This window comes from Phyllostomus hastatus, unplaced genomic scaffold, assembly GCF_019186645.2.
Source record: "Phyllostomus hastatus isolate PE091 unplaced genomic scaffold, TTU_PhHast_1.1 phas_contig_58, whole genome shotgun sequence".
Taxonomy (NCBI): Eukaryota; Metazoa; Chordata; class Mammalia; order Chiroptera; family Phyllostomidae; genus Phyllostomus; species Phyllostomus hastatus.
In genome coordinates this window covers 53,561,469-53,578,514 of record NW_025333916.1, presented here as the reverse complement: position 1 = coordinate 53,578,514, position 17,046 = coordinate 53,561,469, and positions in this window count along the sequence as shown.

The window sequence follows — 17,046 nt, the reverse complement described above, 5'->3', positions numbered from 1 at the left end:
AAAATTCTCCTTTCCTAGACAGAAACATTTTCTATCAGTTCTTATTTGGTAGATAAACGTGCACGTGAGCAGAACGGCATCTCTGTAATGAGCACCCACCAAGAGTAGATGCCCCCTGCCGCTGGGCGTACACTCGGATTTCAGTCCTTTCCTCACAGCCATGGGGCGATGTGGGAGCCAATCAGGTTTCGGGACAGGCTTTCACGTTGTCTGAGGTCCTGTGGTGATTACAAGAAATACACTCTCCAAGATCTGATCTAGGTACTTGGTCTTGTCCCTTTTGATTTCTGTACCGGGGACATCAGATGTCTGTCATTTGGAAGGAAGGATGAGGCTCTAGTGAACAGAGCCCAGTGTAAGGCAGAGATCAGCTAGGACCCAGGTAGAAAGATGACATGTGAACCATCTACTCCACAAAGGGTTCCTAGCACATCTTGGTGCTTAATCTGGAGCACTGAGAAGATAAAGGTGACTCCCCCTTTAGTCACATCCCCGGATACACGGACACACGCAGATGACACCCAGCAAAGGGCCATGCCATTATGAAATGTCGAGGGGCTTTGTGACACAGTTATCATGTTGGGGTTCTGTCTGCATGGCTTTCTCTGCAGAGGAGTGGCCCCTGCTGGGGTTACCAGCTAAGGGGAAATAGAAATGGGGAAAAAAAAAAGGAGCATAGGAATGCTTTTGGGATACAACATGAAAGCTTTTGGTGTCTTTTAATACCCTCGGAACTAAGGAGCAAGGCAGCTCTCTGCAGTGGGCCATACACAGGGGAGGATTTGGCCAGAGGATTATTGTGCTTTCTGTTGCAGAAAGTAATGCTCTGCCTTTTGCCACTTCTTAGCTCTTAGGAAAGCCTTCTGGAATGACCTGACCTTTGGCTCAGCTGTGACACAGGGCGTGAGTGGAAGGGTCATGCCTCCCTGCAGAGGCCAGTTTGGCTAAAGGGAAATGATACTCTCCACCCCCACCCCGAACCCACCCTGAGTGGAGGTGGTGGCAGGGGCACATCTGAGAGATGCCCCCCAGGAATGCGGAACTTGGGGGCCACACAACAGGGCTTCTGGGATCCAGCAGCTCCTCCTCCCCAGAACATTACCTTCCCAGTATTCACCTGGAAGGATCTGGTGGTTGTTTTTCTATAAAATTCGGAGTGGAGGATAATTACTTACAGGCACTACTGTTTCCTGGATGACATGATCCAATGTGTAAAAGAAGTTATGGACTGAATCAAGTCCTCCCAACATTCATATGTTAAGCCCTAACCCTCTCCCCACCCCCGCCAAGGTAACTGTGTTTGGAAGTAGAGCCTTTAATGAGGTCGAGTTCAATGAGGTCGAGTTCAATGAGGTCACAAGGGTGGGGCCCTAATTCGATTGTACTGGTGTCCTTATTAGAAGAAGAAGAGACAAGAGAGATCTCTCTCCCTCAACCCATGGAGAAGGGGCCGTCTGAGGACACAGCCAGAAGGCGGCCGTCTATATGCCAGAAAGAGAGACCTCGCCAGAAACCAACCGTGGTGGCCCTTGGTCTCGAACTTACGGCCTCCAGAACTGTGAAAAAATAAATTTCTGTTGTTTAAGCCACTCGGCCTGTGGCATTTTGTCATGGCAGCCCAAGCAGACTAACACAGAAGGCAAGGCCACTAGCTCCTGGAACGGTCTTGCCCTTGCTGGGGTGCGGGTTAAAGGTTAATGTAGTCACAGGCTGAGCGGGCATCAGGAGTCTGATCGCTCCAGGGGACGAGGTGTCTCCACACACTCCTCACAGTTGGAACAAAGTGCAGTGCTTGGCCCAGGCTCCGGAGGGAGGGGGCTTCATGGGCAAAGACCACAGCGCCTTCGTGGTTGAGCAGCATTTCCTTTTCCAGAAAACACCCGCCTGCTCAGAGAGAACATACTTCTCGAGGCCATAAACACCTGGCTGGTGTTTTACAGTCTCACCAGCAGGCTGTGTGCTCCATCCAATGCCTTTCAGGGGCTACCGCCTGCTTAGCCTGTTGCCCGGAACACGACCGGCCCCCAGCCCTCATTCGTCAGCCGCGGCAGAACTTCAGGAGAAGTTCAATGACTGTATCTCTGAATTTCAATTTCGTTGAGGGCAAGAACGAGAATGTTGCATTTGTCCCTACACCCCAACCCTAGGGACTGAATAGAGGGTACACAACAGTCACTCAGGAGACATTGGGTTATGCCGTGAAACTTAACAAAACAAAAGCCCAGTCACTTGAAATCTCTGCTAAAAACTACAAGTTCTTTCTCATTTGCATGAAGTTTGCTCCTGTTTGCCTCAGTTTCACTAGGGTTTCTCAGTCTGGGTTTTCTTTGCAACATTCCTGGCATCCAGTCAGAAAAACATTACAAAACAGAAGTTTTAAGACAATCAGCAGAACCTGAGTCATAACTAAGACATAACCCAGGAATTTGAAATGCAAATAAACCATTTTTTTCTTCAAGTATCTGAACCAAAAATACATAGTAAACACAATCTAGAAATACAGACAGTTACAGAGACTGGAACATTAAGAAATAGCATTTTTTTTTTGCAATGCTGAATTAGTAAAACAGATACTTGCTGCATGATGCTCTTTACTTTTGATAACTTGAAAGCCGTCTCTCACCCGCCTAAGTCAAAGCAATGGGTTGAAATGGATATGCGACAGCTTTCATCGCAGAGCAGCAGAGAAATCATTCTTGAGATAAAGGACATCTCCATAAATAAACTAAACCATTCCCCACACATCCATTCCTCTGACTGAAATGTTTGTATCATTATCTTAAGGTGTCTTCCATGCTTCAACTTGGCATGTGTACGATGAAGTTTTGGGGGCAACTGACACTGGTCTGTGCCCTGGGACAAGGAGACACTTCCTCTTCCCCACCTGTGGACGAGTCAGAGCCGTGATGAAACGCTGACACAGAAAACTGAAACACTTTGGGGAAAATCATAGCCTCTACTGGGGGCTCTCCATATTTGGGGACCAAGCCCCACCTTTGCGTTCTATTAACCTGTGTGCTTACTAAAAATTTCTCTTTTGACCCCCAAAAAAAGCAAGGATTTGCTGTTTTTGTCTTATTATTCTTGCCACAAACTGATGTGGACTCTAGTTAGTGCTGTATGTGTCCACGGTGTTGTGGATGCGCCAAACAAATTCACACGGACTGCACAAGTCCTGTGGAGAAAAATGGATGGCATGGCCACTCTCTGAGCGAGAGAGCTCCCCGATCTTTGCCCGGACAGGCTTTTATTGCTTTTCTGGGTACATTACATCGAGGAAGGCCCTCATTTATTATACACTGGAAAGGAAGTTACTGTTTACTTCCTACGGATAACAAAGAAAAGGATGTTGCAGATCAGGTTGAACTGGTTAACTCCATATTTGGGAGGTTTAGCACAGATTTTAGGAAGTTACTTCAAAGATATGCATTAAACATTTGCTATCTTAACTCAAGGTGAGGGAGTTTTAGCAAAAGCCAGCCTCAAAGCAGCCTAGGTAGAATGCAGGCCTGGTTCCCCACGGGAAAGCCGATTTGTGGGCCTGACTCCTGTGTTCCGCCTCGCGCCTATCGGTTTTCCGAACCAGGGCTGAGCTACATTCACCACTGCCACGCAGACTGGTTCCCTGTAACAAACCTCTTTACTTCGTCTGCCCATTCCTAGAGGCTCACACCGAGTTCTGCCCTCCTCCAGCCCGCACTCCTCCAACCTTCTCGCTCCACCCGGACGCTGATTCCACAGAAGCTGCTCCAGACGAGTTGGTCTGGGAACCTGCCGAGTTTGAAACACGGTGGCTGCTGGGCTATGTCAAGGCTCCAACGTGGTTAGATCTGGGGCGTGTTTTTTGGCTTTTGTTGTTTTTTAACCTCTGTAGTACTGAATTTTTAAAAGTCCATGACCGATGTTGAGAAAAAAGGAACAATCTGGCACTCCTGAGCCTGCTTTCCAAGCATCCACAATGGGCTGCAGGAGAGTGACAGCTGCTCTCTGAACAAGGTGTGCTCGCCTCGGTCCGACCCAGACCCCACCGCTCCTGTAGCCCACCAGGCCTTCCACACGCATTTTCTTCACCTGCCAGGCTCCTCGCAACCCTTCCTTCTGGGTGGTTATGAAACAAATTCCAGCCAACACGGGCTTGGAGGATGAGCTCACAGACACGGCGGCATGTGGGAATACAGCTGGTTGCATCACACAACAAGCTGCTTTGATTACTGCTTGTCTTTCTACATTGTCCTAAGCTGCCAGAAGCAGAAGACTGAGAAGAACCCTATACACACTCCTATGTGAGGAAAACCCACTTCACTTCAACAATGCTATTTCCAATGTCATCCTCTTTCCACAGAGGAAAAGTCTGAGGCTCCCAGGAGTCGCACAACTTGACGAAGGCCCTGCAGCTACAGAGTGGCACGTCCAAGGCTGAAATCCAGGTCTCCTGACTCCAAATGCTGCGTGTGAACCAGTGAGGACATGACAAAGAAGGACACACTGTACAGAAAGCAAAGACAATCTCTTGTGAAACACAGAGCCACGGCTGAAAGCAAACACCACTGCAGCTATCCAGATGAGTTCTAAAGCATCCGACAACACACTGGTGTCTTGAAAGGCAAGTCTGGTTCACATTATGCACCAAAGTGGACATATGACCTCTGCTAGCCACTGGGCTCTCCCACGCGTCAGAAATCCCTGGCAGCTGAGCCCACCAATGCAGACTTTAGGGGAACCCCGCAGCCCAAGGCGAAGCACGTGCAGTGCATGAGTTTCCTGTTCAGAGGATCTCCCCGCTCCTTTAAAGCAGTCCCCTTGCTGGGGTGCGATTTCGTCTTTTATAAGTGCACCAATGCAGAGAAGCAGTCTGTGGTTCTTGGTTCCTCTGACGGCCCACATGCCAGCACACTGACAAACCCTTGCCCTGTACACACGCTCGGAAGCCTGCCATGCATTGTAACGCGTTTGAGGACTTCCACGAAACTCCCCGACTCTTGAGACTTGTGAGACATTGCAAATTGAGGCTCTGTTGCCAGAGGAGTCTGTGGAATTTTGCTCCATAAAAACAGAATGACAGAATGTTAAGGTTGAAAGAAACCTTCCAAGTCCACTCCCGCCAAAGGCAGGGAGGAATTTCCATCGTGGCCGGTAGACACTGCGCCGATTAACATGGTGCTCCGGCCAATGTATCTTCCACTCCCCAAAGACCCGTGTAAGAAGATACAGATGTAGTTTCCCTTCTCAGTCCTCTTCTTCATCTTTTTCTTTCATTTCTTTTCCTTTTTGACACAACAGCTAGACCATAATGGGTTTTCTCTTTCCCAACAGGTTCCTGTTGGAGAATGTGTTGAATGTTGCAATCTGACACCAAGTGGCATACTGTTGTGCAAATTTATACAATGCAGTGAACTTTATTGGTTTACCATTAATTTTACTTTTTATTTTTGAGCTCTTAAAGCAACAGAGAGTAGTATCAACAGGGTAGAAATTTAGTTTGATAAAGAGGCTTAGACTCAAATAATTTTTAAGTAATCACTTATTTCATCAAATTAAGGAGTAACAATCCTATTTATTTTATAGTTTTTTTTTCCTTCTAGTAATATTGAGTTCTAAAAAAAGGACTATAAGATAAAAATCAAGGATTAAATAAGCAGGTGGCATTTCATTGTTTTCCTGGTTTGTTCTCTCTCTCTCTCTTCTTTCTTTTCTTTTCTTTTTTTGCTTGTTTGTTTGGTTTTCACTGAGTGTTGACACTGAAAATTTGTACCCAAGGTCTAATTGTAACTTTGCTACCACCTTCTGGCAAAATAATGAACAGCTTATGATTTTTGAGGAGAATGAGTTTCCACAATTTGTTTAATGTCCCATTGTACACATTTCGCCTGCATCTATTGTGGCTAAAAACAAAGACTGTAAAAAGGCAAAGATGGCAGAGGAAAACAAGAGCACAGTTCCCCTTCAGCAATACCTGAAGAAATGATTTTTTTTAATGTTTGTAACACCCAATATTCAGCAGTGGCAATAAAATAACAAAATGGCGGCCAAGAAAATAAGCAGAAAATCTGGAAGGAAAATTTCTAAGTGAAAACGCACATTGTCGGTGTATAGAGCAATGAAGGAAAAGCAATACCCAGCCATCCAAATGCCAGTCCAAGGGAGCCAGACAAGTGCGTCTGAAACTAGACAAGTGTCTCTGCTCTAAGGACTCTAATCCTGTTAGATCAGGGGCCCGCCCTTATGACCTCACTTAACCTTAATTACTTCCTTAGAAGCCTCCTCTCCAAATACAGCCACACTGGGGGTTAGTCTCCTCTCCAAATACAGCCACACTGGGGGTTAGGGCTTCACCTTGTGGGTTTCGGGAGGACATCTTCAGTCCATGGCAGTGAGGCCAGCTCATGGATGGAGTTCTATGGTCTCCAGCCCATGAATTTGCTACATCCCATTCCTCAAATTCCCCCACCCCCACCCACCACCAGGGAGAAGAGAGAGGTTGAATTAATCACTAATGGTCAGTGATTTGGTCAATCTCATCTATGATAAGGAAGACTTCATTTAAAAAAATAAATAAAATTTTTTTAAAAACCCTAACTGAAAGAGTATGGAGAGCTTCCGGGTCAGTGAGCGGGTGGTACAGATGCTGGGAGGGCGGCGCACCTGGAGAGCACGTGGGAGCTCCAAGGCCCTTCCCCCACACCTTGCCCTACGCATCTCTTCCATCGGACTGTTCCGCGGCTGCATCCTTTCCTAATACACTGATCATCTGCTAAGGAGTTTCCTGAGTTCTGTGAGTCATGCTAGCAGAATTACTAGCAGTCATTGCTGAACCTTCGGTTTCTAGCCACTCTGGCAGAAGCACAGGTGACGACCTGGACTTGCCTGCACCTGGGATGGGGGTTAGTCCTGGGCGACTAAGCCCATACTTAACCTGTGGTATCTGATGCTACCGCAGGTTAGCCTGGGTAGCGGGTTACTCTGGGTAGTGTCGGCGCTGAACCGAATTATGTGACACCTAGTTGGCACTCACAGAGAACTGGAGAACTGCTTGGTGTGGGGGGAAAAGCCACGCGTCTGGAGACCACAGTGCTGTGTGTGGAGAAGGAAAACGGGAGAGTGTTTCCTCCCAGTCTCCTTTACACCCGTGCCGGTCAAAGTGTGCTATTGGCCCAAAAACGAGTTACGCACAGCAATTGAGGGCAGGTATCTAGAGACACTTGCAGTAACTTGACATTGGCGCAACATCCAAGCACAGGATCTGTTCTGAGCTGCACAGTCCTTTCGGGTCCGGCCGTGTCACGTGGTAACTGCCTGCCAGTAGGAGTCACGAACAGCAGGGCCACACCACAACGTGCACTGTTTCACATTTCTTTGTCACCTATGACCTAAAGCTAACAGGAGATCTGTTAGAAATCTTAGAAAACGTAAGCCTTTCTTTTGATATCCTGTAATTTTCACATTTATTTTAATTCTTAATCATAGTTTTCTAACTTATGGTTTTATACTACCAGGTAAAGTAGAGAAGTAATTTATATTATTTATTTGTTTTTACTGTATTAAAGGACTTAATAAAGTTTACAGTCATGGTGGTGGACATAGCTTTTGGCAGTTTGGTTACTTCCCAGTGGAATATTCATCTATTTTTACTTTTTTTCTTTTTTTAGTTTGAAATACCTTCAAACTTTCAGAAGAGTTGCAAGAATAGTACAATGAATCCTTATATATCCTTTACCAAAAGTCACCGATTTTTAACATTTCACCAGTTTGCTGTATAATTTTGTCCATCTGTGTGTGTGTATATATGTATATACACTTATACACAAAGTTTCCCCTAAATCACTGGAGATCATGCCTCTTTACCTCTTATCCTCTCATATTTCCCCTTGCAGATCAATACAATGTACTCCTCCCTTTATTGAGAAGGTCTTCCTATTTTTTTAAGTTGGATGATCATGTTATTGGTTTATTGACATAACAAATATTGTGAGTGACATGACAGCTAATGCTTTGACATCAAGAATACTCCTAATATGTGCTAATAGAGAAGCTGATCATAAACAACTAGTCCTGCATTCTCCATTGTATGTTGAGAATGTTTGAAGTCAGGGACAAACTCTTGGTTTAAAAGTTGGTTCCCCTTTTGCACTATTGGTGGGAATGCAGACTGGTACAGCCATTATGGAAAGCAGTATGGAGATAGCTCAAAAAATTAAAAATAGATCTGCCTTTTGACCCAGCAACCCTACTTCTGGGGATATATCCAAAAGAACCCAAAACACTAATTTGAAAGAACATAAGCATCCCTATGTTCATTGCAGCATTATTTACAATCACCAAGATGTGGAAGCAGCCCAAGTGTCCATCAATAGATGAGTGGATACAACAACTATGGGACATTTACACAATGCAATTCTACTCTGGGCCATAAAAAAAGAAGAAAATTTTACCCTTGTGACAGCATGGATGGACCTGGAGAACATTATGCTAAGTGAAATAAGCCAGTCAGAGAAAGACAAATACCATATGATTTCACTCATATGTGGAACCTAATGAACAAACTGAACTAACAAGCAAAACAGACTCATAGACAGAAAGCAGATGACAGCTAGTGGCGGGGGGAAGTTATGGGGTAGAGGAATGGAGCAAAAGAGAAAAAGGACTCGTGGACATGAACAACAGTGTGGTGATTGCTGGGGGAGTATAAGGGGACTAAATGGTAATTTAAAAAGCAATAAAGATTATATATTTAAGGTAAAAAGTTGGTTCCTACTTTTTAGAGATGTTACTTAAACAATTGTATATTCTCCAATGGCAAATAAGGTCTAAGGGCAAAAACAAAAGTTATAATTCAGAAAGGAAAAATTTATACATGTAGACTATAATAACATTTACCATAATTTAACAATAATTAACAATACTTTCAATATAGAATAGAATGATTTGAATTTTATTTTCTATCAAAAGATGGGGATAGATCTGAAATTCATTTCTTTTATCAAAACATAACTAAAACAATATAAGATAAATGGTTAGGATTGACTACTTATGAAAGCTAAAAGATGACTTTTGAAAATATAACCCCACTTGCTTAATTCTGCATAAAAATTTAATAATACTGAGTGTGCTGAGGTTGCTTTAAACTAACTTCTCCCTCCTCCACTACCAGGCCTCCATGAGCTGGTTTCTCTACTCTGCATGTCCTTCAAACAAAACATTATCCCTTCTCAGTGACATTTTCATTAACCCAATCGACATTAGGTGTTTTAACAAGCAAGAAGTTTATCACATTTAAAACTTAAATTTTAAAATAATTTAAATGTTGGTAATATCCGTACAAATATCTGGCACAAGACTTAAATATTGGTACAAGTGGCATTTGTCAAAAACCGTGTTTAGGCATTTCATATCGGGAAACAGCTGTTTTACTCTAACTTTTCCTTTAGTGTTGTTTACACTTACAATGAACCATGGGCAGTTTTTATTTTTTTTTCCCTACCTTGTTTGTTCTGACTATACTTATTAAAATATTATTCTTTGTCCAATGAACCTAATAATAAAAATTGAGACTTGTATTTCATGTGTATTTATTTGTTACATAATTTTTCTAATAACTGTTTGTTGTATGTTACAAACATATTGGTCTACCACCCTTCGGAAATGACATGTCTTTGACCACAATTTGAGCAGCTGTGCTGCTCCCTAGATGGCCAGTAGGTGGTGCCCAAGGATCCTCTCCTGGACTTGGCTTGTGTGACTTTTGGAGTGGCATCTCCAATTGAGAATAAGGCACTTGCTACCCTACAAACTTTTCCAGAGTAGTCTGGCAGAATTGTTTTACCTTTCCTATTTGTCAAGCCCACAGAGAAGGCAATTCCATCTCCTTTGTATGGGACATTCATAAATACTGAAGTTGACTTACACAAATGAAGATGATTTGCTAATTGGTGATGGGCTTCCCTCATGAATGGAGGCACAGGTATACGCCAGAGCCGTCAGCACTGCTGCCATCAGGAAGACTCTGTTTGAGACCCTTTTCCAATAATAACGACAGGAGCCAGCTGCATCCAGGCCACATTACGAAGGAAGCCTGAAAGTCTCTTTTAATGCCCACATCTCCCAGAAGCTGCAGGGCAGTGAAATGGCGGAATGGAATTCTGAAAACTGGCTGAAATTGGTCCATGGAACAGACTCAATCAAGAGGCCAGATGCCAGATACCTCTGCCTGAGACCCACAGCCCACAGAAAGACCATCTCCCTAGGCTAACATGACTGGTTTCAAAGGCCACACAGCACGAGAAGAGCAAACACACTAAATAGCTGAACAGAGTTCTTTACAAGGCCAAAGACAGGTCAGAAGACACACTCAGTTGATCCTCCTTTGACTTTAATCGTCAAGGCCAGGTAAAGGTTTCTCATCCTGATAATAGTTCTCTGCTAATCCTATTGCCCATTACTAGTCAGTCTCCGAATTTGAAAAGACATACTCAAATTAAGCTAACTCAAAAAGTATGTTTATTAAAATAGATTATTTACAAAGAGGTGAGTGAAGGCTTAGGCAAACCAAAGAGCAACCATGCTATAACCCTGGGGTAGCAATAATGGAAGAACTCTTACCATCCCAGAGCCAAAAGGCAAGGGGAAGGAGAAGTGACTAGAACCCAAAAGAAGGAATTTACACAGAAGTCACCTTGCCTAGAGCGGAGATGAGAAACACAGCCGGCCTGACGTGACCCCACTCCACCTCACTGTCCTGTCACCATGGACCAGACCCACCGAGCAATGCGAGAGCACAGCCCAAGGATGCAATCCATTCGTGCCAGCCTCCCAGGACACTGTATGATGGATCTGGAGGGATAGACAGAGGATGTACATGGCACCCAAGCTGTAGGAGACCGTTCTGCATGGTGTGGGCCCAGCTCCCACTCGGAGATGCACAGGACCCACGCCCATGGATAGGTTCTCCTGTGGGGAATCAGGCCTGCAATGTACCTAGGACACTTTGAGTCTTGCTTTTTGCTAAAACTCCCTCACCCTGAATTGAGGACATACTGCAAAGTAACTTCCTAAAATCCATGCTAAACTTTCCAAGGATGAATGTAACCAGTTCAACCACTTTTGACTTTTCATTTGCAAATATCCCTCTTCTGTGATGTAATTAGTGGCACTGGCTCCTTTGTTTTCTGTAAAAGGTAACCACCTAAAGCAAACCTGTGCATAGTAAATGAGGACCATCATGTAATGGATGGAGAAACCCAATAAAGGCCTGTCATGGCGGAGGCCTTGGGCTTTTGCTCCCCTTGAGAGAAAAGCCATGCTGTCCCTTTTCCTCCACTGAACTCGGTTGTCCATGTGAATGTCTCATTTCATCCATAACGACGTGGACACTGCTGGCCCATGACTACATCACAAGCCTTTTTGCATTCAGCATCTTCTCTGGTCTGAAGGACTGAGTACCCATCACAGAGTGGCCATGAAGTTCTATCACCCACCATATCATTGCAAATTGCTATATCAGTTTTCTCACACTCTCGCCTAAGCCTAAAAACTTGGCCAGCATGGGTGTTATCCATATAACTTATTTCAAAAAAAACAGAGGGAGACAAGACACAATTACGTTACATAAACACAGCCATGATTTCTGGGAGGTCCGTGCTGGTCACTGTGGCTGCCTTTCCCTACTGCCCATCCCCAGCCCCTGACTGTCTCCAGCATCCTGGCTGGACCAGGGTTCTTTACCAGATGGCAGTTCAAAGTCTTCTTGTCTTCTTTGTGAGCTGTTTTAGTTTCTCACTCCCCAGGACAACCGATCAAGGGAGTAAAAGAGATCACCGGTAAACCCCCTGGTTCCTGAACACACTTCTCCACAGCCCAGGCTCCCGTGCACAATCCAGATCGATCATCCCAGTCCACACAGGAACCCTGCCTAGCGGTTCAGTGGCCTAAGAAGTCTAAGGTGGCCAAAGGGCCATCTCTACTGCAAATTCATTGGAACCACTCCTCCCTTCCATCCTGGGTTCCCAAAACTTACATACTTTTCCAAGGATTAAATATAAAGGGTCTCTAAAATGGAGAGATCTGGCAATCACCATCTTAGCTCACCTAGTGATCAAACGCAATGAAGCAGCCTGGCCTGACGTGCCTCATGGTGTCGTGCAGTAAGAACCTCACCTCTGGCCGTGGCCAGTGTGGCTCAGTTGGTTGGAGTGCCATCCCACACACAGAAAGGTTACAGGTTTGATTTCCAGTCAGGGCCCATACCTAGGATGCAGGTTCGATCCCTGGTCTGGGTGCATAAGAACCCTGGTATGGGCAAGTACAAAAGGCAACCAACTGATGTCTCTCTCACACATCAATGTGTGTGTGTGTGTGTGTGTGTGTTTCTCTTTCCCATCCCCTCCCCCTTTCCTCTCTAAAAACAATGAAAGAAATGTCCTACGGTGAGAATTTTTTTTTTTTAATTAAAAAAGGAAGTGCACCTCTACAGTATTCTTTCATGTAACCTGAACTGAGCCATGAAGAAACAGGCAAGTCCAGAATGTGGGACACAGTAGTTGGCTTGGACTCCTGTAAAAAAGTCAATATTATGGGAAACAAAAATAGTAGGTAATTATTTTAGATTAAAAGAGACGAATAACCAAACAAAGGACATGAACCTTGGTCAGATACTGTATCAGGGAAGAAACAAAAGACATTTAGGGGAGCAATTCGGGAACTTTAAATATGAACTGAATATTAGAAAAAAACGACTAAATTTTTCTCAGGTTATGATCATCGTGAACTTAGGTAGAAGAAAGTCTTCACTCCTGGGAAAGGTGCACTGAAGTCCAATGGCTGCCTCCGGAAAAGCCTGAGCACAGTAGTTTGGGCTGTGGACGAACGACTGCCTTCTTCCACAGGACGCATTTTCACCTGCAGGAGTGATGGGCAGACTAGGATGAAGGCATGTGGGTTCGGCAGGCATTTCTCAAAAAGGAATAAACCGAGCCTGTCACTTTGAGGAAGACAACTGACAACTTCTGTTGTCAACGGTGGAATTCCACCTTTTGAGCAAGTTTCCAGGGCCACTAACCCTTAAGAAACTATCACTTGTCAAGTCTTGTGGTCGTTATCAAAAAATAACCACGACCATCTGAGAAGCCCATTTTAAAACTCTCCTCCCATTTCTAACTAAATGTTCCTGTGAGCCTGAGTTTTCTTCACATATTTCAACCCAAATAACGTCTTACAAAAGGTTATCTGCAGAAGCAGATGGAAGAATCCAACAATCTTCCAATAACGAGATTGGTAACGTATAAAATAATGTAACTCTTCTTGTTAATTTTTTTGTTTTGAAAAATATGGTTATTTTCCATTCGAAGTGTTATTTGTGTTAATATGCATGTTCCTAAGAAATGCATACTGAAGTACTGAACAATAAAATGTCTATAGTTTACTTTCAAATAGTTCCTTCAAAAAGTTTTGTATATTATATACATGTGTGAATATGTTTATGTATGTATGTATATATGTGTATATGTATGTATCTGTAACTTTCAAACAGTTCAGCAAAAAAAGAGAAAGAATGTCATAAAATAATAGGCAAAAGATATAAGGGTGTTCTTTTTACTATTCAGCTTTTCTGTAGATTTGGCATTTTTCAGAATAAAACATGTGGTAGGGAAAATCAAGTTCAAGGTCACTGAGCTGGAATATACACATTCTTCAAGTGGTTACTAGATTGAGAGGCCACACCCATCTCTGACCCCATTGGTCTGACACTTAGGAGCTCCTCCCACAAATGTTCTCTGGGCTCCTCCAAGAGGGAAAGCCTTACAATTCAGGTTAGAGAAGTCTTAAAATTCCATCCTTTGTTCACAGGCTCTCCTCTTGGAAGCGGGCTGGCACTCCCACAGGAAATGTTGGGATCTAATTCTGGCTATGGAACTGAAGTCAGTAGGGAAAGGTATGGCTTGCCTCTGCAGGCAGTGGAGGTCCAGGGAAATGTGAAGGTTCAAGTCCTCTGTCAAAGTGCCATCACGCCCTTCCCCCACTAGTGCCCTTAGAGACCTAGCAGGACTGAGCGTTTAGTTGGTGCTACAACTGTGCAGCCTTCACAACCCACCTCAGGCTTGTCCCGGAACTGCTGTGACCACAGATGAGACCCCGTGGAAGCTCTCTAGCTCTGCAACTGTCTTACTTTTATGTTGACAGCTTTTACTTTCTTTCCCCACCTACCTTCCTCCTCCAGGCTGTCAGAGTAAGGTCTGGAAAATCTTTAGTCACAATTCACCATAATGATGACGCGCCACAGCCGATTGGTCTATCAAAGTCTTGACCTTCAACTGTACTGCATTCCATGCTGCTACTCTCCTAAGTACTTGTGGCACCACTGTCTACCAATTTACTCGTGTGCCATTGCCCCCACACTGACGTTAGCCCTGTCCTCCCCAAATATACATGCCACCTCATCCCAGAACACAACCTTCAGGGTCAGTTTCCTGGGGCCATTTCTGGTTCCTATTGCTGTAGCACTCAGTGCCAACAGGAAGCAGACAGGATACTTACTCATCATAATTTGAAGAGGATTTAATAAAGACCACTTACAAATATATATATGAGTGTAGGAAAACCACACAGTTAACCCTCTCAGCCCAAAGGGACAAGGTTAAGGGAATGACCACTGGAAATCAGGAGAATTGGGTAGAGGTGCCCTTAAGAGGTCACCTTTAGTTGAGCAACACAGAGCCAGGCCAAGGTGACCTTGGAGAGGAGCCAGAGGAAGAAATATCTGACCTCTGTTCTTCCTCACTGTCCCATTTCCTAGCAGGGATCTGCACGGGCCAAGCCCAGTGAGGAGCCAGACAGCAGAGGAGCCTGCGGCTGCGTCCCTGCAGGCCAGCCTCCCAGGGTCGAGGGTGGGGTGTAGTATAGACCTGGAGGAGCACCCCAGGGCAGCCCACGTCTAGCGCAGTCTCTACACTGACTGTCAGGAGACACCCGTCCAGTTCGAACTTCACTACACCCTTAAAAAGTTGGGGCGAGGGAAGGTCAGATTTTATGTAATTTTTTTTCCTAGTATTATCTTCATTACTAGTTAAGTTTTTCTTACACAATCACAAGTCCCACCCATGGCACCTGAAATTGGTAGAGATTAGGCAAAAAAAAAAAAAATCCTAGTCCCTAAAGCCAAGAATAAATCAACCTGCCCTGGCTGGTGTGGCTCAGTGCCAGCCTGCGAAAGGAAAGGTCATCAGTTCCACGCCCAGTCACGCCACATGTCTGGGTTGTGGGCCAGGTCCCCAGATGGGGGCATGCGGCAGGCAACCACACATCAGTGTTTCTTTCCCCCTTTTTCTAACTCCCTTCCCCTGTCTCTGAAAAGAAAAATTAAAAAAGTAAATCAACCTCTCTTTAAGGAGCGATGGCCAGTGGCTTGAACTCAAACTGATAAAACACAGACACTCAGAGTTTAGCGTTGACTGAAGGGTTTGGCAGTCACTAACGCTAGCATGCATCCATGTACTGGGAATGTGAAGTGTGGATAACTAACTGACCTTCCTACTGCTGCTGGGAGTGGGGTGAAATGGTTTCAAGAAATTCTGAACAATCCCTGGCTGGCGTAGCTCAGTGGATTGAGCGCAGGCTGCGAACCAGGCATCGCAGGTTCGATTCCCAGTCAGGGCACATGCCTAGGTTGCAGGCCATGGCCCCCAGCAACCACACATTGATGTTTCTCTCTCTTTCTCCCTCCATTCCCTCTCTAAATAAATAAATAAAATTTAAAAAAAAAATTCTCAACAAGAGGCACTGCATCAGACACAAGTCCTAGCTTATGCCGCCAGTGGAAATCAGGGCGAGGGATTCTTCCAGAGTCCACTACTGAACCAACGAACCAAAACGGTCCACTGTCCAAGTCAGCATCACGGGCGCACACACACGGTGAGGTCAGCACGGTCTCGGATTTTGAGGTTGGCCGGATGTGGATTCCGATTCTGCTTGTGCCGCTCGTGCTGCCGCAACCACGTGAGCTACTCTGTGGAAACGTCCGCTTCCCCGTGACACATGAATGACGAGAGCCCCTTCTCGTGGAACTTGCGGCAGAGTGCTTCTGCCTTTCCTAAGACAAAAAATCCCCGAAGATGAAGAGTGTATAACCCAAGTTCTTTTCAATACTTACGGGACAGAGTTAGCAGCACTTGAGTTTTTTCCTCTTGCAGATTGCTGGAGTTAAAAAGGTGGCAAAACCAACTCCAGTGCATTTTTTAATCTTTTAAAGGTGCCACGCCGATCAACCTTTCTCTAATGGCTTGCTGCCAACACTGGCTTTGAATTATCTCCTCCAGCAGTAGCTTCCCTTCTACTTCAAAACCCAAGAACCAGTGTTACAGGACTTCAGCGTTTTGGAAATGTTCCCAATTGTCTCTTAAGCGCTCGCTCGGCCTGCCAGCTAGTGGTCCTGCAGTGAGCAAGAAGCCTCCCCCGTACTCAGAAACAGTCACAGATCAGAAAGAGCTATTTACGAGTGCTTGGATACCAAGTCGTTTGTTTCTGAATAAGGAATTTTAAGGAAAACCATAAGGCTTCTGAAATTATTTTCCAGTTAATATAAACGGTTAGTCTTCAAACCTGAAAGCCAGATTAATTCTGATCCTGGATTGAGGCGAACATCCACAAATCCTTCACCATCTTCAGACTCCTGCTATAGATCTTTTCACTACCTTTCCTCCTTTCGTATCACTTAAGTGAGAATAAATGAACATGTTCTTTCTCTTTTTCATCTTCCAAGGCCAACGGTGAGCAGGAAACGGGGCTCATGCCTCAAAAAATAAACAGGGGGCTCAGGGCTGGCCTTGCACACGTGTGCACAGCTGCCCACACGCACTGTTGCACTCCTCCATGGTCTCACTTTGAGCAGCTCAACTGTAGTAGGAGGGAAAAGTGGTTTGAGAACCAAAGTGATTCAAATTCTTGATGTTACAATGAAGTAGGTACCTTATTTTTTCTTTAAAATTATTAGAAGTACTCATGGTTCCGGGGACACTTCAAAGTCACCAGAAAACAGAAGTGGGAAGTGATTGTAACTGC